This window comes from Pseudorca crassidens, chromosome 18, assembly GCF_039906515.1.
Source record: "Pseudorca crassidens isolate mPseCra1 chromosome 18, mPseCra1.hap1, whole genome shotgun sequence".
NCBI classification, from domain to species: domain Eukaryota; kingdom Metazoa; phylum Chordata; class Mammalia; order Artiodactyla; family Delphinidae; genus Pseudorca; species Pseudorca crassidens.
Window position 1 is genome coordinate 53,287,038 of NC_090313.1, and position 22,528 is coordinate 53,309,565.

A 22,528-nucleotide genomic window follows, 5' to 3' on the forward strand; every position below is an offset into this window, starting at 1 on the left:
AATTGCTTGTGGTGCAAGGTTAGGTTGTTTATTCGAGATGTTTCCTGCTTCTTAAGGTGTGCTTGTATTGCTATAAACTTCCCTCTTAGAACTGCTTTTGATGCATCCCGTAGGTTTTGGGTTGTTGTGTCTCCATTGTCATTTGTTGCTAGGTAATTTTTTTTATTTCCTCTTTGATTTCTTCAGTGATCACTTCGTTATTAAGTAGTGTATTGTTTAGCCTCCATGTGTTTGTATTTTTTATAGATCTTTTCCTGTAATTGATATCTAGTCTCATGGCATTGTGGTCAGAAAAGATACTTGAAACAATTTCAATTTTCTTAAATTTACCTAGGCTTGATTTGTGACCCAAGATATGATCTATCCTGGAGAATGTTCCATGAGCACTTGAGAAAAATGTGTATTCTGTTGTTTTTGGATGGAATGTCCTATAAATGTCAATTAAATCCATCTTGTTTAATGTATCATTTAAAGCTTGTGTTTCCTTATTTATTTTCATTTTGGATGATCTGTCCATTGGTGAAAGTGGGGTGTTGAAGTCCCCTAATATGAATGTGTTACTGTCGATTTCCCCTTTTATGACTGTTAGTGTTTGCCTATGTATTGAGGTGCTCCTATGTTGGGTGCATAAATATTTACAATTGTTATATCTTCTTGGATCAATCCCTTGATCATTATGTAGTGTCCTTTTTTGTCTCTTCTAATAGGCTTTATTTTAAAGCCTATTTTGTCTGATATGAGAATTGCTACTCCAGCTTTCTTTTGGTTTCCATTTGCATGGAATATCTTTTTCCATCCCATTACTTTCAGTCTGTATGTGTCTCCAGGTCTGAAGTGGGTCTCTTGTAGACAGCATATATATGGGTCTTGTTTTTGTATCCATTCAGCCAATCTGTGTCTTTTGGTGGGAGCATTTAGTCCATTTACATTTAAGGTAATTATCGATATGTATGTTCCTATTCCCATTTTCTAAATTGTTTTGGGTTCGTTATTATAGGTCTTTTCCTTCTCTTGTGTTTCTTGTCTAGAGAAGTTCCTTTAGCATTTGCTGTAAATCTGGTTTAGTGGTGCTGAACTCTCTCAGCTTTTGCTTGTCTGTAAAGGTTTTAATTTCTCCATCAGATCTGAATGAGATCCTTGCTGGGTAGAGTAATCTTGGTTGCAGGTTTTTCTCCTTCATCACTTTCAGTATATCCTGCCACTCCCTTCTGGCTTGCAGGGTTTGTGCTGAGAGATCAGCTGTTAACCTTATGGGGATTCCCTTATGTGTTATTTGTTGTTTTTCCCTTGCTGCTTTTAATGTGTTTTCTTTGTATTTAATTTTTGACAGTTTGATTAATATGTGTCTTGGTGTGTTTCTCCTTGTATTTATCCTGTATGGGACTCTCTGTGCTTCCTGGACTTGATTAACTATTTCCTTTCCCGTATTAGGGAAGTTTTCAACTATAATCTCTTCAAATATTTTCTCAGTCCCTTTCTTTTTCTCTTCTTCTTCTGGAATGCCTATAATTCGAACGTTGGTGTGTTTAATGTTGTCCCAGAGGTCTCTGAGACTGTCCTCAGTTCTTTTCATTCTTTTTTCTTTATTCTGCCCTGCAGTAGTTATTTCCACTATTTTATCTTCCAGGTCACTTATCCGTTCTTCTGCCTCAGTTATTCTGCTATTGATCCCTTCTAGAGTACTTTTAATTTCATTTATTGTGTTGTTCATCATTGCTTGTTTCATCTTTAGTTCTTCTAGGTCCTTGTTAAATGTTTCTTGCATTTTGTCCATTCTATTTCCAAGATTTTGGATCATCTTTACTATCATTATTCTGAATTCTTTTTCAGGTAGACTGCCTACTTCCTCTTCATTTGTTAGGTCTGGTGCATTTTTATCTTGCTCCTTCATCTGCTGTGTGTTTTTCTGTCTTCTCATTTTGCTTATCTTACTGTGTTTGGGGTCTCCTTTTTGCAGGCTGCAGGTTCGTAGTTCCCGCTGTTTTTGATGTCTGTCTCTAGTGGCTAAGGTTGGTTCAGTGGGTTGTGTAGGCTTCCTGGTGGAGGAGACTAGTGCCTGTGTTGTGGTGGATGAGCTTAGATCTTGTCTCTCTAGTGGGCAGGTCCACGTCTGGTGGTGTGTTTTGGGGTGTCTGTGAACTTATGATTTTAGGCAGCCTCTCTGCTAATGGGTGGGGTTGTGTTCCTGTTTTGCTAGTTGTTTGGCATAGGTTGTCCAGCACTGTAGCTTGCTGGTCGTTGAGTGAAGCTGGGTACTGGTGTTAAGATGGAGGTCTCTGGGAGATTTTCGCCATTTGATATTATGTGGAGCTGGGAGGTCTCTTGTTGACCAGTGTCCTGAAGTTGGCTCTCCCACCTCAGAGGCAGAGCCCTGACTCCTGGCTGGAGCAGCAAGAGCCTTTATCCACATGGCTCAGAATAAAAGGGAGAGAAATTAGAGAAAATTAGTAGAAGTTGGAAGGAGGAAAGAAAGAAAGAAAGAAAGAAAGAAAGAAAGAAAGAAAGAAAGAAAGAAAGAAAGAAAGAAAGAAAGAAAGAAAGAAAGAAAGAAAGAAAGAAAGAAAGAAAGAAGGAAAGAAAGAAGGGAAGGAAGGAAGGAAGGAAAGAAGGAAGGAAGGAAGGAAGGAAGGAAGAAAGAAAGAGAAGAAAAGAAGGCAAGAAGGAAAGAAAAGAGGGAAGGAGGGAGGAAGGAAGGAAGGAAGGAGGCAAGGAAGGAAAAAAGACAGAAAGAAAGAGGATACAGTAAAATAAAATATAATAAAGTTATTGAATTAAAAAATAATTATTTAGGAAAAAAAAAGGGACGGATAGAACCTTAGGACAAATGGTGGCAGCAAAGCTATACAGACAAACTCTTACACAGAAGCATACACAGATACCCTCACAAAAAGAGGAAAAGGGGAAAAAATCATAAATCTTGCTCTCAAAGTCCACCTCCTGAATTTGGGATGATTCGTTGTCTAAAGGAGAGAAGGAAGGAAAGAAAGGAAGAAAGGAAGAAAGAAAGAAGAAAGAAAGAAAGAAAGAAAGAAAGAAAGAAAGAAAGAAAGAAAGAAAGAAAGAAAGAAAGAAGATAAAGTATAATAGAGTTATTAAAATTAATTATTAAGAAATAAAAATAAAAGAAAAAAAACAATGGACGGATAGCACCCTAGGACAAATGGTGGAAGCAAAGCTATACAGACAAGATCTCACACAGAAGCATACACATACACATTCACAAAAAGAGGAAAAGGGGAAAAAATCAAATAACTTGCTCTCAAAGTCCACCTCCTCAATTTGGGATGATCCGTTGTCTATTCAGGTATTCCACAGATGCAGGGTACATCAAGTTGATTGTGGAGCTTTAATCCACTGTTTCTGAGGCTGCTGGGAGAGATTTCCCTTTCTCTTCTTTGTTCTCACAGCTCACAGGGGCTCAGCTTTGGATTTGGCCCTGCCTCTGCGTGTAGGTCGCCTGAGGGTGCCTCTTCTTCGCTCAGACAGGATGGGGTTAAAGGAGCCGCTGATTTGGGGGCTCTGGCGCACTCAGGCCGGGGGGAGGGAGGGGCACGGCGTGTGGGGCGGGCCTGCGGCGGCAGAGGCCGGCACGACATTGCACCAGCCTGAGGCCCGCCTTGAGTTCTCCCTGGGAAGTTGTCCCTGGATCCCGGGACCCTGGCAGTGGCGGGCTGCACAGGCTCCCCGGAAAATGGGTGTGGATAGTGACCTGTGCTCGCACACAGGCCCCTTGGTGGCGGCAGCAGCAGCCTTAGCGTCTCCCGCCCGTCTCTGGGGTCCGCGCTTTTAGCCACGGCTCGCACCCGCCTCTGAGGTCCGTGCTTTTAGCCGTGGCTCACGCCCATCTCTGGAGTTCCTTTAAGCAGCGCTCTTAAACCCTTCTCCTTGCGTACCAGGAAACAAAGAGGGAAGAAAAAGTCTCTTGCCTCTTTGGCAGGTGCAGACTTTTCCCCAGACTCCCTCCCGGCTAGCCGTGGTGCACTAACCCCTTCAGGCTGTGTTCGAGCCGCCACCCCCAGTCCTCTCCCTGCCCTCCGACCGAAGCCCGAGCCTCAGCTCCCAGCTCTGCCCACCCTGGCGGGTAAGCAGACAAGCCTCTCGGGCTGGTGAGTGCTGGTTGGCCCTGATCCTCTGTGCGGGAATCTCTCTGCTTTGCCCTCCGCATCCCTGTTACTGTGCTCTCTTCCGCGGCTTCGAAGCTCCCCGCTCCGCCTCCCGCAGTCTCCGCCCGCGAAGGGGCTTCCTAGTGTGTGGAGACCTTTCCTCCTTCACAGCTCCCTCCCACTGGTGCAGGTGCCATCCCTATTCTTTTGTCTCTGTTTTTTTCTTTTGTCCTACCCAGGTACGTGGGGAGTTTCTTGCCTTTTGGGAGGTCTGAGGTCTTCTGCCAGCATTCAGTAGGTGTTCTGTAGGAGTTGTTCCACGTGTAGATGTATTTCTGGTGTATCTATGGGGAGGAAGGTGATCTCCGCGTCTTACTCTTCCGCCATCTTCCCAGCACCCCGATTATATGTTAAGTTGACCTAATTTCTATTTATTGGTGGTGTTAGTGCCTCCAGAAAATATGATTTTGAGAATCTAGACCTCAAAAAAATCATATACTGTTGCTTCATGTCAATGGAATACTATGATCAAATACAAAAATGATCAAGTGGATTAGTAATATGAGGAATGAATATATTTAAAGAGTTTTGATCAATATCAGCTTAGAGCCTCGGGTGGCAGTCCATAATTGGGTTCTGAAAGTGTTTTGATAGAGATGGTATATTCCTTCTATGACACCTCCATTGTAGGACTCTACTTCTCTCCATGATGTTGGGCTTAGCCACATGGTTTGCCACGGGCTCGTGGTGGGTAAAATATATCTCCACACTATAGGTTTTAGTTTCAACAATGTAACTTTTTTTTTGTTTTTTGTTTTTGTTTACTGTACGCGGGCCTCTCGCTGTTGTGGCCTCTCCCGTTGTGGAGCACAGGCTCCGGATGCGCAGGCTCAGCGTCCATGGCTCACGGGCCCAGCTGCTCTACGACATGTGGGATCTTCCCGGACCGGGGCACGAACCCGTGTCCACTGCATCGGCAGGCGGACTCTCAACCACTGCACCACCAGGGAAGCCCCAACAATGTGACTTTTGACCAATGAAATGATAGCAGATAAAAAACAAGCAAAGTCATTGAAGCATGCTTTGTGCAGTTGGGCTTTGTTTTTTTATGTTTCTGACACCACTATGAGAAGAATGTACCTAGGTTATTCCACTTTTCTACTGAACATGTATTTTGTGTTTGTTTTTTTTTTTCTTTATTATGAATAGAACACTGCCAGTTTAGCCCACTGGTCTAAGAAGTTACAGAGGCACGTGGAGCTGATTAGACCCATCACAGATCTTGGAATCAAGCCCAGCTAAGCCCAAGCACATCAACAGAATCCTAGCTGATCCACAGATATACGAGTAGGGAAAAAATGAAATTTGAGGGTGTTTTCTCACATAGCACTGGATAAATAATAGTGTAAGCAACAATCAGTAATTTACACAAAGTGAAAGAGAATAAAACAAAACAGAAAATATCAGAGTGGTTACTTCATAGTAGGAAAAATTCAGCTATTAAACTTAATTTGATATTTAAATATCCTGGGTTACAATGTAAAGTGTAGTTCTTACTGTGTTTCATGATCTTAAAAAGACTAAAAATTGCTGACCCAAATGACATTCCTGAAGTGTGCCACAGTACTCGGTTATTAACCCTGCTTATTCAACATTTTAGTGACTCAGTAAGATGTGAATTACATGCTCACCAAGTTTGTAAATCACTGAAACCTGTGTGGAAGGAATAATAAATAGTTTAGATAAAGGGTACAAAATACAAAAAAATCTTCTATGATCTCCAAGTAAAAAAAGACTTAGTTACTAGTAAACTGAGTATAGGTCAATAATGCACTATGACCAACACAGTAGCCAACTGTGACACACGATGGATCATTAGAAATATATATCAGAGGTGAAGGATGGGATAGATTAATTCTACTCTGTTTGGGGGTAAACTACACTGGACATACTACATTCAAGGATATATTACATTTAATACACCAAAGTGTCTGTATTGCTTTGAAAATCCCTACCAAACACTAAAAGAGTTTAGTTAAATGTATCATTAGAGAAGTGGCTTTAAAAGAGATAATATCAGGAATGTCATAAAGAACTAGAGAAGTTTTGCTGAAAGTATAAGAAAATCACTGGATAAGTGTATAAAGATGGTTTTCACATGGAAGGTGAATGAGACTTCTTTTTTATGGCAATAGGGTAGTGTGATATAGCTTGATTAGCACAAAGTTTAATTATGTGGAATGATAAGAGAAAAGTTTAATGGGGTGTTAACTCAAAAGAGAAACACTAGTGGAGAGTCATCAGCATTTATTCAGTTTGTTGGAGAATACTTTTTTTGGGCGATGTGATTTCAAAAGTTATTTTAATTATAGATCTAAGAGGAATACCAAACTGTACAAAAGGTAGAATAGAGAACACATAGGAAGTAAAGTGTTGGGAAAACAGCATGTTGACTTAAAGAAAAAGAACTGTAGATTAATTAGAAGGGGAAGGAGTGGAAGCTTTGGGAAATAAAGATAAACAGCCCTCAGAGAAGGTGAGTGAAGAGAACAAAAGTCTTGAACTGTAAGAAATGACCAGATCCTCTATGGAGAGGCAGCAAGGCTGTCCCTTTTGAATAATGGATGAACTCAAGCAAAGCTGGGGGCATGGAATCTGATAAAAAGTTTGGAACATCAAAAGCCTTTCAAAAATTCAGAGTATTGCTCATTTTATTTTTCAAATACTCATTGTGAACATACACATTCTTCAGTGTGAATTCAACATTTAGAAATGTCCTAAAGGTGAACGTTTATGATGTTTGCAATTTTTGGACCTTTGCCAGCAACATTGCCTGCCTTCTTAATAAAGAGATCATAAATTTAAAATGGCATAAGATCAATTTTGCTAGTTACTTATTTATCTGTTCATTTATCTTGAATGGGGACTCTTTGCTGAAAACTTTTGAGACACATACTATAAGATGTATCCATTGTAACAGTTTCTCACAATGCTCCTTTACATTCTTGGGGTTACTGAGTATCTTGGAGTTAGAGTGGGCCCTGTAGGTCAGTTAGTGTAACTGTCCTCCAAAATCAGAACACCACCTATACTCCTCATATGTGTTCTTCATCCATCCTCTGCTTGAATAGTGTCATCAACTCAGTTAAAATTAGTACCTACCATCACATAATTATATTGATGAGATTTATTCTTTCATTTTATAAATAAGTATCATTTAAAAACAACTCATATATATATATATATATATATATTTTTACTAAATCAATCTTCCAATTCAATAAAATGTATCCCAGGAGTGAAAAGTAAAGTCAATAGATTCTACTAATAATTGAAACTTACAATTTAGAGTTTTCTTACTTGCATTCTTGATGTATTTTGCTCCTAAAGAGAATTTCTCTATTCTCTCTCCTGACAACAAGGGTTATTCTCCCAGAACAGTGGTTCTCAATCTTTGTAATGTTTCTGAACCATTGTAAATTTCATAATTTGAAAAATGTTGAAACTTCTGAGCCTTTATCAGAGAGAAAATGGCCATGAGATTAAGATTTACATATACTATCAGTATGATGGAAAATTAACCAAACACATTTGTGAATGTAGAGTTAAGAATTCCTAATCTGGATATACATGGAGTTGAATTTTTCCCACTGGATCAGTTTAGAGAGAAAGATTGATCTCCCTGCTTGCTAGGCCATTTATAATTTCTCTCCTTATGTCATCCTTTGGTTCCTATGTATTTACATTTTCAAGATAGTGATGATCTTTATCAAAATGAACATTTGAGAGAGTACAATACTGTTACCCATTCCAGATCACTTTGCCATAAACTTATTCATGCAAGAGAGTTTTTCTCTTGTTCTTAATGTGGAGATTTGAAAATTCAAAGTGGGGCAGAAATAAGGCAGAAGTGAATTATCATCCAGATGTTAATATGTAAATCTATCTTAATTTCTCATTAATAATTAAAAAACTGATCATAGATCTGAATATAAGCTTTTTGTTGTTTAAGAAAAATGTAAAATAAAAACAAAAGAGTGGAATGTAAATAATGACAAAACTAAATTTTTATTTAAAAACAGTTAACTGTGGCCATCTGTGCTTTTTAAAAGGAAAGGCCATCAACCATCTCTATAATCCTCTCTTTCCTTTGCAGAAATTGTGGAGAAACAGTGAGAGCTGGAGCACATTTCCCATTTCTTAGGGAGCAAAGGATAAGCGTTATTTTGTTTTGATATGTTTTGCTTTTAATATGCAGAGTCCCAGACCTTGAGAAGTGGTGGTAGAAAGAGTTGATTTTTTTTTTCTCTACTACAAGATGAGAATATTTTAATTTTTATTTTCTACTTTTGTTTTTGGAGTTCTAGCAGGCATAGACAAGGAAGGAGAGTTAAAAAAAGAAAAAGAGGACTTCCCTGGTGGTTCAGTGGTTAGGAATCCATCTGCTAATGCAGGGGACATGGATTCAATCTCTGGTCTGGGAAGATCCCACATGCCATGGAGCAACTAAGACCGCAAGCCACAACTACTGAGCCCGCATGCTTCAACTACTGAAGCCCGCGCACTTAGAGCCCCTGCTCCTCAACAAGAGAAGCCACCACAATGAGAAGTCCATGCACCGCAGCAAAGAGTAGCCACCCACTCGCCACAATTAGAGAAAGCCCGCATGCAGCAACAGAGACCCAACACAAACAAAAATAACAAAAGTAAAATAAGATAAAATTAAATTAAAAACAAATAAGTTTGTTTTTAAAGAAAAAGAAAAGATTTAGTAACACACAAGTAAAGCGCAACTAAAGTACAAGTAAAGCAGAAGTAAAACTGAATGTTTTACAGCCTGGTAAATCTTCAAATTTAAATTTTCATAATTGTAATGTGAACTCTCTGGAAATTAAATAGTAATCTTAGAATAGGATTAGAGGATCTGTACTAACAACTGTGACCTTGGATTACATATAGATAAAAATGTATAAATGATATTAATTAATCCATCAAAACTATCCCTTTTTCTAAAATCATTCAACTTGAGTATTGTAATTTTCCAAAAAAAAAATTCAAAAGTTCAGCGACCTTATTGAAATGCTAAGCTATCTGTCATGAAAATTTGTCTGCAAGAAAAAGGCAGTAATTATAAAAATAGTATATTCTTTAAACTCAACCAATAAACAAAGTAGGAAACATTATTCAGAAAAATGTTTCATTCTTCAAGACTTCAAATGTAATAACTAATATTCTGAATTATACCCAAAAGGGAAAAATAAATAAATGGAAGTTTATATCTACCTATCTATCTATCTATCTATAATCATAGTATAATCAATCCCTCTAGTCTTTGAAATTTTCTGGAAATTACTTGTATATAACAAGCTTTTTATCTAACAATAAGCATATGAAAATATGGCCAATGTCATTAGTCATTAGAGAAATAGAAATCAATACCAAAATGAGATACCACTCTAACCCAGAAACATGACTAAAATAAAAAGGCTGACTATAATAAGCATTGGAGAGAGTGTGAAGAAATTGGAACATTCATACGTTGTGGATAGAATCACAAAATAGTGCAGCTGCTTTGGAAAAGTTTAGCAGTCTCTCAAAATGTTAAACACACACTAATCATATGATTCAGCAATTCCACTCCTGGGTATATACCCAAGAGATATAAAAACATAGGTCCACACAAAAACCATGCACATCAATGTTCATAGAAAGATTCAGCTAAAAACTGGGCATAACACAAACGTCCATCAATAGATGAGTGGATAAACATAATGTGGTATATCTGTCCAATGGAATATTATTCAGTTTAAAAACGACTGAAGTATTGATATGTGCTTCAACATGGATGAACCTTGAAAACGTTATACTAGGTAAAATAATACAATCACAAAAGACCACCTATTATATGACTCCTTGTAAATTAAATATCCAGAGCAGGCAAATTTAAAGAGTCTGAAAGTACCTGTTTGTCTCCAAGGCCAGGTGGGAAAGACAAATGCTGGACTGACTACTAATGGATGTATGGTTTCTTTTGAGGGTGATGAAAATGTTCTAAAACTAGATAATAGTGATGGTTGCACAACTTTATGAATCTACTAAAAAACATTTAATTATATACTTTAAAGGAAGAATTTTATGGTATGTGAGTTTTATCTCAGTACGGGTGCTATAAAAAATTAAATGAATGTCAGTGATATCAAAGGCAAGGTGAAATCCTGCAATCCGCTAACATCAGACATCTCATGACCACTTATTCCATCAACAAACATTACTGTGATTATGAAAGTCATGCTGTGTGCTCACCACCAAATAAAACATTTAACATTTAGATTCTAATCTATAATAAATACAATAAGTTGAAAACATATTTGTAATGACAGAGAGATGAAAAACCTGAGTGATTAATACTTCTAAATATACTTTTACTATCCTTCAGAGTTTGGCCTTGATAGCTGTTTAGTATTTTTTCTTTGAAGTGCAAAGTTAATGCATGTAAACCTCAAAGAGTTCAGCATAAGACTGGCTTGTACTTCTTAACAACTTTTTAAATGTGTAGACCTCTAGGGAAGTGTTTGCATGCATGCTGATCTAATTGTGCATGTTAGCTATGTACTCTACAAGATAGTTAAAATTTATACAGAGTGTGCTCAGAATGGCATTTGCAAATGGTTAGAACTTTAATAAAATTATGTATGTTTCAACCTGGTCATCTTGTCTTCAACAAATTATCACTTGTATTATAATTGTGTTCTTCTGTTCTTATTTTTTTGATGAGAAGAGTATGTTAATAGTGGTAATTATATATTTTTTATTTCAATCTGTTTATCCATCTGTGTTTAACTGACCTTCTTTGTACAGTATGTAGGGATCTTGGCAGAGAAAAGAATGAACAACAAAAATACTTCTATATATTAGTTTACTTACCACAAAGCCTTAAAGCGTTCTGAAATAGTGGCTGGATGAAGTCAAAGGCCAGAAAAGCAAGATGGATTTTGCATCTCTTTCTAAATAATATACTTTGGGCATACTTCCTTTAGGACTATAACATAACCATCAACTAAGACGAGATGATAGGAGACATGTTCACATTAGCATTAAACAGACTACTGAAGGGGTAATTACATATATATGTGGGTTTTGTATTCTTTTATTTTATAACATTTATATGAGATATTATGCACTTTTAGAAGGATATTAGGGATATAGTCACTGTATTTTCCCTATTTGGCCAGGTGACAAAGGCAATATTTGGAATCACACAAGTCTCCCATTTGACAGATCATAGACCCACCTTCTGAAAGGAAGCATCCTAAATGGATAAGTACTGGAAATATCTTTCAAAGTCTCCATATTCAGAAAGCAGGAATTTTCTTTTCAAGATGTGTTAACTGAAGGCCAAGTCCCATACCCACCTGTCTAAATACACAACAATTTTCCACTCGGGGTGTCTTGCACCATGAAAAATCCATTTAAAATAAGATAAAATATATCACATGATTACATATATAAAATAGGTATTCCCAAATGTTTTAATTTTTCATTTTAGCTTTTGGCATTATGAACATTAAATGTCTTGTGTAAAAGTGATAAGATTTTCCTTCATCCTAAAAGCCATACACACACACCTACATGCACACAGACACACACAATAATATACACCTGCACACACATACATGCATACACATTCATGAAACGATAGCTAGATGCCCTGCACACATGTGCACAGACAACACTCTTGCACTCATGTCCTGGATTTTTAATTAAGACTACCTCAAAGTCAAGAGAATGCTTTAGTCTTACAGGACCTTGGCCTTTGAATGGATGTTTCCAGGTTCTAAACGTAGCACTATCTCTCACTAGTCCCAGTTTCCCAAATTGGGGCCCAATATACTTTAACTTTTTTTAGCTTCAACAGTAATAAGATAAATATATTCTCTAATATAGATCTGTGTTAATACCTCGATTATACTACCACTTCTCTGTGCCTAACCAAATTCTATCCACCATTCAGGATCAGCTCAAGTGTGACTCATGAATTTGATCTTATGCCCACATACAAAAAGTTGAGAATGGGTCATATGACATACTCCATCATAGCTTACTGTCACACGACTTTCTAAGAATTTCATACTTTTTATTCTTTTTTTTCTTTAAAAGATAATTGCATCTCCCAGTTTATCCACTGTCCAAGCACAGACCTAGGTACATTGTTAGGGACTCAAAAGTGAACAAAGAGAATCCATGAATCCATGATATAAGAACAGTCACTTTCCTAATTTGATGATTTGCTGTTTAATGCAGCTAGCAGAAACTACTGAACAGAATTTAGTAATTTGAAGATTATAACTTTGAAAGTAAAGGAAGACTTTGTTTATATATATATATATATATATATATATATATATATATATATATATATATATATATATATATATAGGAGAGAGAGAGAGAGGGAGAGAGAAAGTGTTTGATTCACACCTTTAAAAATTTTTGACAATTGAATTATTAAACAGACTTTCAGAAGTAATTTTTAATTTTTTTGCAAAGGATTATATTGTTACTTCAATTAATTTATGCTTTCTTACTTTAAAAAGAAGAAATGAACAGAAAACAATGATTACAATATTTATCTCAGTAAACTTGAAGATTTAACTTTGGATGTTATGTGTGTTTTTCAATACCTAGATCACATTAAATGTTGACAATTTTTTTAGATCTCTTATTAGAATTGTTGGACTTCTACAGTAAAGCTTTCAAAATATTTTTCATTTTATTTCACTAGGTCCCTTTCTGGTTTTGGAAATAAAAAGTAATATTAAGCTAAATGTTTCATCTCCTTTTTAACTATTAAGCAAATGTAGACACTACATTCAACCATTTTAATTTCAAGATTACCTAGCATTTAGGAAATCTAAATTAACAGTAAAATTATTTGTTTCTAGGTAAGAGCCATTTTTTTATAAACTAAAATCCTGATGAATTATGTATTTACTGCTAGAGACAAGATTTCTTAGATATTACCGTAAAGTGGTGAAATATTGCTTTACTCTTTTCTCTCATTGAAACCAAAATAAAATAGAATATACTTCTTTATCTAAGGTTTTTAGCGTCATTGTCCACATATTGTAAAACTATTCTAGGAATGTCACTTTTTTCCATTTATTTTTACTGTTTGATTTCTTTTTATTTTGTATTAAAAGTCAATAATCTGGGCTTCCCTGGTGGCGCAGTGGTTGAGAGTCTGCCTGCCGATGCCGGGGACACAGGTTCATGCCCCGGTCCGGGAGGATCCCACGTGCCACAGAGCAGCTAGGCCAGGGAGCCATAGCCGCTGAGCCTGTGAGTCCGGAGCCTGTGTTCCGCAACAGGAGAGACCACAGCAGCGTACAGCAAAAAAAAAAAAAAAAAAAAAAAGTCAATAATCTTTTAAAAAATATTTTATAAAAATCAGAAATGGAAACCCATATATTATTTTTTAAATATAATTGGTCACTATCAACATCTTAATGTAGACTTAAAGACATATATAGTTGTAATGTATTCAATTATGTTAATATTAAAGATGATGTGCAAATGTATATTTCATTATAATTTCCTTGTCCGTATGTCTATTTAGGCTGTAATTCTCTTTTGAAAATGCAAAGAAAAAAAAAAAAAACTGAGTCATGTAAACTAGATAGTATTTTATAATCATTTATGTCCTCACTGATGACCCATTTAAATAAACTGTTAACTTCCTTTGGACTATTGTAGTATGCCTTATTAAAGCTATATTTTAATTATTTACCCTATTAGAGAGCATAGGAGAACATAGGTGATATGTTTTCACGATTTTGTTCTTGGAGGAAAAAAGTAATAAAACATTTCCTCACAACACACCTTGGCTATTAAATCTTGACTATAGTTTGGGTCAGGAAATGAAAAGTCATAAGTTAGTACAATTTTACCAGTTTGCTTTCTTTTCACTTAAACATTTTTCATGAATTTGAGTTTATAATCTAACAAGAAGCCAGATGTCTGGAGATTTCTAAGGTATATAAAGGTGTTGGATGTTGAGTACAAATTACTCTGCTAGTTCCTCTGCTGCAGAAACTTCTAGATCCAGAACACTTTCTTTCTTTTGGGCTGTACTTCTTTCCTGTGTGATCTCACCTGGTCTCTTATATTTTTGTAACTTTAGGCTTATTATACACACACACACACACACACACACACACACACACACACACAAATATATACAGCCATCCCTGTTACCCCTGGGGAGTTGGTTCCATTATCCGCCAAAATCTGTGGATACTCAAGTCTCTTATATAAAATGGCACATTACTTGCATAAACCTAACACACATTCTTTTGTATACTTTAAATAATCTCTAGATTACTTATAATACCTAATGCAATGTAATTACTCTGTAAATAGTTATAAATACATTGTAAATTCTATGTGAATCATTGCTGGGTATATTGCAAATTCAAATTTTGCTTTTAGGAACTTTCAGGAATTTTTTTTCCTGAATAATTTTGATCTGTGGTTAGTTGAATCTGCAGATTCAGAACCCGAGATTACGGAAGTCCAGCTATACATTTTTCAGCCTTAAGTTCCAGGCTTCTTTAACCTATTTTCTGCCAGAACTTTATTTTGAATGTTGTAATGTATAAAAATCTGTCTAAAATCTCTTCCCCCTAATTTCTAGCAAAATTATTCTTCTTTTACTTTTGGAAACCCCCTAAATAAGGTGGTACAGTAAACTTAATAACTCGCATTTACCACCACAAAGGAGAAAAGGTGATCCAAACCAGGTTATACATAGTTCTTTTTGTGTGTAATCATCAATATCTATCTGTATTATCATAGGTTTTAAAAAAATATTCTAGTATGACATCAATTATGCTAGTATTACACATAATAGTGGTTACAGACAATGGTCACATTAGATTAAAATAATTTAAAAAATAAATCAATAGAATTGCAGTATAAATCAAAGGCCAAACTTTATTGTAGGCCAAGTTTATTGTAGATTCCAGTGCTCTTGAGGGCATATCAATATGCTTCATTTCATACTGCAAGATTGTACTGCCAGTGTTCCCATTGTGTTTTGTCTTTAAGTAATGCCCATCTTTTCCCCATCAGTAAACTCCTAGTAAGTTAAATAGCTTTCTAATCTCAACTTACTTACTACACTATTTGATGAACCTCTTTTGCCTTTATCCATGAGACTTAGGCAGTTAGAGAGCACCTGAGCATAATTTCCATTTAGAAATTTCCATAGACTTCATGACGTGGAACATAATTCTCCCATAAATTTATTCCTTGTGCTTTCACAAGATCCTGCACCACTGTCCATGAGCTACATTAGCAACCTTCTGGAAGATCTTACCTATTAACTCCTCTTGGGTCAATGTGCATTCTCTGTTCCATCTTCCTTCTTTAGCTGAGGTTTAACTATTTGTGGTTTGTTTATTCATTATTTTAAACCATAGTATTTGCCCAGGATGATTGTCATGCTGTCTCTTTGTCCTGAAAGACCTTTCTTATTATCCATTATAAGCCAATAAGTCTTTTTTCCTCAGTGTCTCTTGTCATTAAAAGTAAATGTGGTTTTCATAGGACAACTAGGCCTGTGTCAATTTTTTGCAAATTGCTATTAAAACATTTTGGCCAATGTTGGTTTATTCAACAAATATGGTGTTATCATTGAATATTTATTGATTATATCTTGAGTATAAATTTTGGAGCACAAAATTGCCATTAAAAATTTGAAGTTCCCTTGGTGGCACTCTGTGCTAGATTTCCTACGTTGTTTACAGAGGTATAGATTGGTGGTTCCTTCTTTTTCCTGGTTACACAGTCGGATCTAGCTAGGTAATCAGAGAGTTCAGTAAATTTGGGGCAGGGTGCCTGCTTGCCTGAAACTGAGATATGTCTCACTGATCTCAGTGGATCACAATCCAAAGACAAAGAGCATCCTGTTGGGCTGAGAAAGGACTCTGCTGGGCAGTGTTTGGCAGTTTGTTGATTTCTCTCTAATTGCCTCCCCTCTCTTTCCTCTGTGGTGCTATACCCCTTACACGTATTAAAGCCTTGCATAAATAAAACATGTGCCCTTTCCATTATTGTACACTGAGTAAATGAGGTAAAACCTTGGGAGGTGACTGTTTTCAGGCATGGCTTAAACCAAGAACTAGAACATGTCTCTTGATCTTTCAAGTTTTAAGGCAATTTCAGAAAAAAAATTTTTTTTTCTCCATATCCTTACCCTATCTAAAACAGATTAGGATGATGTTGAATTCCCAGGATAGTGATATATAGATAGTAGACATCCACAATACTTGAATTTGAATATGCCAAAGAGCTTCCTATAGGTACCCTCACTGATCATTGTGACCTGGTTTGGATCATGTATTCTTCTTCATGGTGGTCAATACTGTCATTGTATTTACTGTCCCATGTGGTCTTGAGAAGTGTCCCAGAGTAAAAGAGGAATCCTTTTACTATAAGTCAGGGAGAAGGCATGCTAAGTGGAAAGAAAAGAAAAACAAAAATAGAAAAATGCATAGCTGTTATAACATTCAAATGGCAAGAGGTCAAAATAAGAATGGGATATAAGGGCCTAAGACTATCAATGGTAAATATATTAGCCCATCATGTCATACCTAAACTGACATTGACTAACATTTGCTGAAGATTCTTCCCCTTCACTGTTATCCTGAATCCACAATAACTTGGTTTACAGCAGTTAAGAATTGCAATATTATGATAACAATGGCTCACAACAAATATCTGGGCATGTTTCACAATAGACAGATCATCACTCAGATTAGTAGTCACACAGTGGCCTGTTATTTCATTGATGAAAAAAGTCTTTTGCACGTATTTGAGAAGAAACAGTTCCTGCATATTGCATCCCAAAAGGGTTTCCCATACTAGATGAAACCTGTAAAATGAGAACCAAAGGAGAAAAACAACATTGGAAGTACTCCAAGTGTTCATTCACAAGGAAATATGAATGTCATTGAGATACATCACATCAGTAATTCCAGGTTGAGAAGCTGTGAACCTTATTTGACTTGGTTTATAGTAACTGCAAAGAATGGGTTTGATGAGTAACAATAAAATGTGTTGAAAATTTGACAGTTAGATTAGTTTTGGTAAATTTATTCATAAGATGGGGAAAAAAGACTGTTGAATAATTTACTGCAAAATGTTACATGGGTGATATAAAAAAGAGGGAAATGAGAACATAATTTCTCTCTCTTAAAATAATAGTAAAATCATTGCTTTTTAAGGGAAGAGGTAGACCAAAAATTCTATATCATGGTGGGTCTAAAACCATTATCAATCCAAATAAATATTGATTATTATGTGAAATATATTTGCCTAGTAGAAATTAAGATTAATAAGGACTGTAAATAGAACAGTTCAAATTAATTCTCTGTACAAATGACTTAGACAACTAAAAGCAAACAGAATTTTTAAAGTGCTTCTTATAGACACTAGGACCCATACTGGACATTCAGCTTCAAATAAAGGGAGATTTCTGAAGGCCAACAGCTTCACCCTTACCGACATCTGCAAAGATACTATATCATCTAATAACATACAAAGTATTGTTGGCTTTTCTTCTTTTGGTCTTATACATTTGTTGGCTCCCTTTACATCAGCAATTACTTCCTGTTGTTTCTATTTATCATTAATTTTTACCTAGATCTCCTCTTCTAGGGTTGTACTGTAAGGTAAGAAGGAACACTGTCCATATAAGTGGCAGCAGTTGAACCTGAGCAAACTAGAAAAATGTTATCATAGGAAAAAAATGCAGGTCGTTTTATATGGGTTTCTGTCGCTTGCAACTAAAAGGGTCCTATCAGATAGAAATGTCCACTAAACTTAAACTTATCATAAAGAAAATTCTGGGTTTTCTCTATAAAATTCTGCTTTTCTCAGTCTCCCTAATCTTATTAAAAATATTATCCCCTAATTAGTTCTTCATATCCCAAACCTATGAATTCTTTTTGATTCCTACTTTTCTTCAGGAACCACACCAAATATATTAGTAAATCCTTTCAGTTCAGTCTCCAAGTATAATTAAAATTTACGTATTTTTCTTGCTCTTCACTGCCTATTCTCTAGTCTCAGCCACTTGTGTTTTTGGCAATTTGATGTCAATCAGAGTGTACTACTATAATACTTAAAATTCTTCCACGTTCTCATTATTCTTAGAATAAAATCTTAGCTCTTTAACAGGTTTCACAGACTCTGCTTAATCTGGTTTCCATCTACCACCCTGTTTATCTCAGATTATTTCCCCCTTTTCTGGGTAAACCTCATCTAATCTGACCACATTTTTTGCAATTTAGCCTTATTATACTTCCGGAACTCTCTTCACAAGCTATACCCAATTATCACCTGCACAAAGAAGCACACTTATTTCCTCCATCTCTATTTTATCAAACTTGTCACAATCTGAAATTATTTTGTTTCTCCATGTTGTTTGTCTGTCATTTGTGAGTTTTTACACTCCAACGTCAGTTCCAAGAATCAATATCCTATTCTGATTTTTCACTGTTTTATCTCACTTCCACCTCAGTATCTAAGTGCCTAGCTTTATAATAATCTCTCTAGATAGATAGGTATTAGATAGATAGACATAGATATGTAGATGATAGATAAATCTAGTGATCTATGTGGGTGTGTAAAATGCTTAAAATTTCATATATATATATATATATATATATACTTTTTTAAAAAACCTCTTCCAGGACCCTTAAAACATTCTGTATTATTTCTGTTATTTCTCCCCATTCTCTGATGACCTTAGAGGCTGCTTGCTTTAGAGACATTTCCACAACATGGAGGAAGATCCCCAGTTCTAAACCAAACTGACACAGTCAATAAATAACCCTTTATAGGGTTAAGTCACTGAAAATTTATGGTTGATTTGTTATAACCACATATTATAGCCTAATCATATTAATATAGAGCCCCCTATCTACCACATACCTTTATGACTTTACTCATTCTAATCATCCTTCTCAGAAAGTGGAAAGTTTGTTTAATATTTCCTATACTTCCTACTTAACATTCATATTTACATGCTTAATTCAAATCCTGTTCCTTTAGAAACCCTCCAAAATGCTCAAGAGCCATCTTTCCATCTTTAAATTTATTTAATTTTTTTTATAACTGTGGTAAGAATGCTTAACATGAGATCTACCCTCTTAAAAACGTTTCAAGTGCACAATACAGTATTGTTAATTATAGACATAATGTAGTACAATAGATCTCCAGAACTTATTCATTTCGTACAGCTGAAACTTTATAGCAGTTGAAGTACAGTTCCCCATTTCTCTCTCCTCCTAGTCTCTAGCAACCACATTCTGCTTTCTGCTTCTAAGTGTTTTGTAAGAGACGATATGCTTAGCAACTGTCAAAATTTAAATAAATTATCAATTTATTTGTTTATGGCGGCCATTAGCACCAAGACACAGTACCGGTTAAAACCTTAAAAACAAACTCAAGGTGAGCTCTTGCATCTGACCATGATGGAATAAGTGGGGATGGATTTGCTTGTCTTAATAGAAAATTGAAAAACTGGATAAAATATATAAAAGAAAGGTTTTCAGATATTAGACCAAACAAACAAAACCAACAGCAACCCAGGACTGTGATTCCTAAGAGAATGAAGACAAAAAAAGGAAGTACTCCAGTTACCCTAGGTTTCTGCTTGGGAGCAATTTTGGGTTCATGTACAAGAAGGTGAAAATTTGATTTGAGAAAAAAGAAATCGAAGTTCAGAGGGAATTAGATAGCTGGAATTTGTGGAACAGAGGCTGTGGGGAGAGGGAAATGAGGAGTTGTTTTTAATGAGTATAAGATTACAGTTTTACAAGATGAAAAAGTTTGGGAAATTGGTTGCACAGCAATGTGAATATGCTTAACAAAGATTAAGATAGCAAATTTTATGTTATGGTGAAATAAAAATATTTTACCACAATTAACAAAACAACAAAATAGAACAAAAGGGAAGAAATTAACATGAAATAAATAAAAATATTGTAAGATTAGAGTCTTGCACCCCATCATTACTGGTTAAGGACACAATATAAATGGTACAAATACTCTGATTTTTTTTAAAAAATATTCAACTGCGTGATTTAATTATGGGCATAATGAAGCTTCACACATTACAAAATCAATTATAAAATTGGCTATTTTTAAAATTTATGTATGTATGTATGTATTTTTTAACATCTTTATTGGAGTATAACTACTTTACGATGGTGTGATAGTTTCTGCTGTATTACAAAGTGAATCAGCTATACATATACATATATCTCCATATCTCTTCCCTCTTGTGTCTCCCTCTAATCCTCCCTATCTCACCCCTCTAGGTAGACACCAAGCACCGAGCTGATCTCCCTGTGCTATGCGGCTGCTTCCCACTAACTATCTATTTTACATTTGGTAGTGTATACATGTCCATGCCACTCTCTCACTTCATCCCAGCTTACCCTTCCCCCTCCCTGTGTCCTCAAGTCCATTCTCTATGTCTGTGTCTTTATTCCTGTCCTGCACTTATGTTCCTCAGAACTTTTTTTTTTTTTTAAGATTCCATATATATGTGTTAGCATATGGTATTTGTTTTTCTCTTTCTGAGTTACTTCACCTCACTACAAATAACTCAATTTCATTTCTTTTCATGGCTAAGTAATATTCTATTGTATATATGTGCCACATCTTCTTTATCCATTCACCTGTCAATGGACACTTAGGTTGCTTTCATGTCCTGTCTATTGTAAACAGAACTGCAATGAACATTTTGGTACATGACTCTTTTTGAATTATGGTTTTCTCAGGGTATATGCCCAGTAATGGGATTGCCGGGTCGTATGGTAGTTCTATTTTGAGTTTTTTAAGGAACCTCCATACTGTTCTCCATAGTGGCTGTATCAGTTTACATTCCCACCAACAATGCAGGAAGGTTCCCTTTGTTCCACACCCTCACCAGCATTTATTGTTTGTGGAATTTTTGATGATGGCCATTCTGACCAGTGTGAGGTGATACCTCAGTGTAGTTTTGATTTGCATTTCTCTAATGATCAGTGATGTTGAGCACCCTTTCATGTGTGTGTTGGCAATCTGTATATCTTCTTTGGAGAAATGTCTATTTAGGTCTTCTGCCGTTTTTGGATTGGGTTGTTTGTTTTTTGATATTGAGCTGCAGGAACTGCTTGTATATTTTGGAGATTAACCCTTTGTCAGTTGCTTCATTTACAAATATTTTCTCCCATTCTGTGGGTTGTCTTTTTGTCTTGTTTATAGTTTTCCTTGCTGTGCAAAAACTTTGAAGTTTCATTAGGTCCCATTTGTTTATTTTTGTTTTTATTTCCATTTCTTTAGGAGGTGGGTCAAAAAGGATCTTGCTGTGATTTATGTCATAGAATGTTCTGCCTATGTTTTCCTCTAAGAGTTTTATAGTGTCTGGACTCACATTTAAGTCTTTAATCCATTCTGAGTTTATTTTTGTGCATGCTGTTAGGGAGTGCTCTAATTTCATTCTTTTACATGTACCTGTCCAGTTTTCCCAGCACCACTTATTGAAGAGGCCGTCTTTTCTCCATTGTGTATTCTTGCCTCCTTTATCAAAGGTAAGGTGACCATATAAAGCACTCTGATCTAAAGGCAAATATTGACAGACTAAATAAAATAGCAAGACCCAAATAAAGCAATTAAGTATAAAGAAAAAGATAGATTAAAAGTAAAATAATGGAAAATGGTGCATAATTTCTAACAGTAATCATAAAAAGGATGCTCAGTATCCTCTTCCAAGCTCACTGATTTTTGGACAGAATTTGGTTCTTTGCAGCTGTAGAACTGAATTTCTGATTTTCATGCTGGCTGTTGATCAAAGTTTTCTCACTCCTAGAGACTGTCCTAGGGTCCTTTCCATGTACCCTGTCCCTAAGCAGTTAGTTCATAACATGGCTGTTTGCCTCTTCAAGACCATCAAGAGAAAACCTCTCTCTCTCTGATTTCTGAATCCTCTTTTAAAGTGCCGTCACCTGGTCACCTGATTAATGCAGGCACATCTAGGAGATTCTTCTATGATTACTTTAAGATGAACTGATTAAGAATTTTAATCACATTTGAAAAATTTCTTCTTTGTCATATAGTATAAACTAACCATAAGAGTGATATTCCATTATATTCTAAGTTAAATAACGAACGTTATATAGAATGTATACACCAGAGCTCAAGAATCATGGGAGCCATCTTAGAATTCCACCTACCACAATTATTATGTTTTTCTTCTGGTCCTGAATAGGTGTGTTCTGTTCTCCTTTCTCCGCAGATGCCTTCTTTGTGTTTACTAAATCTTAGACATCTTTTAAAGAAGGCTAAGGAGAGAAATTTCATTAGTAACCAAT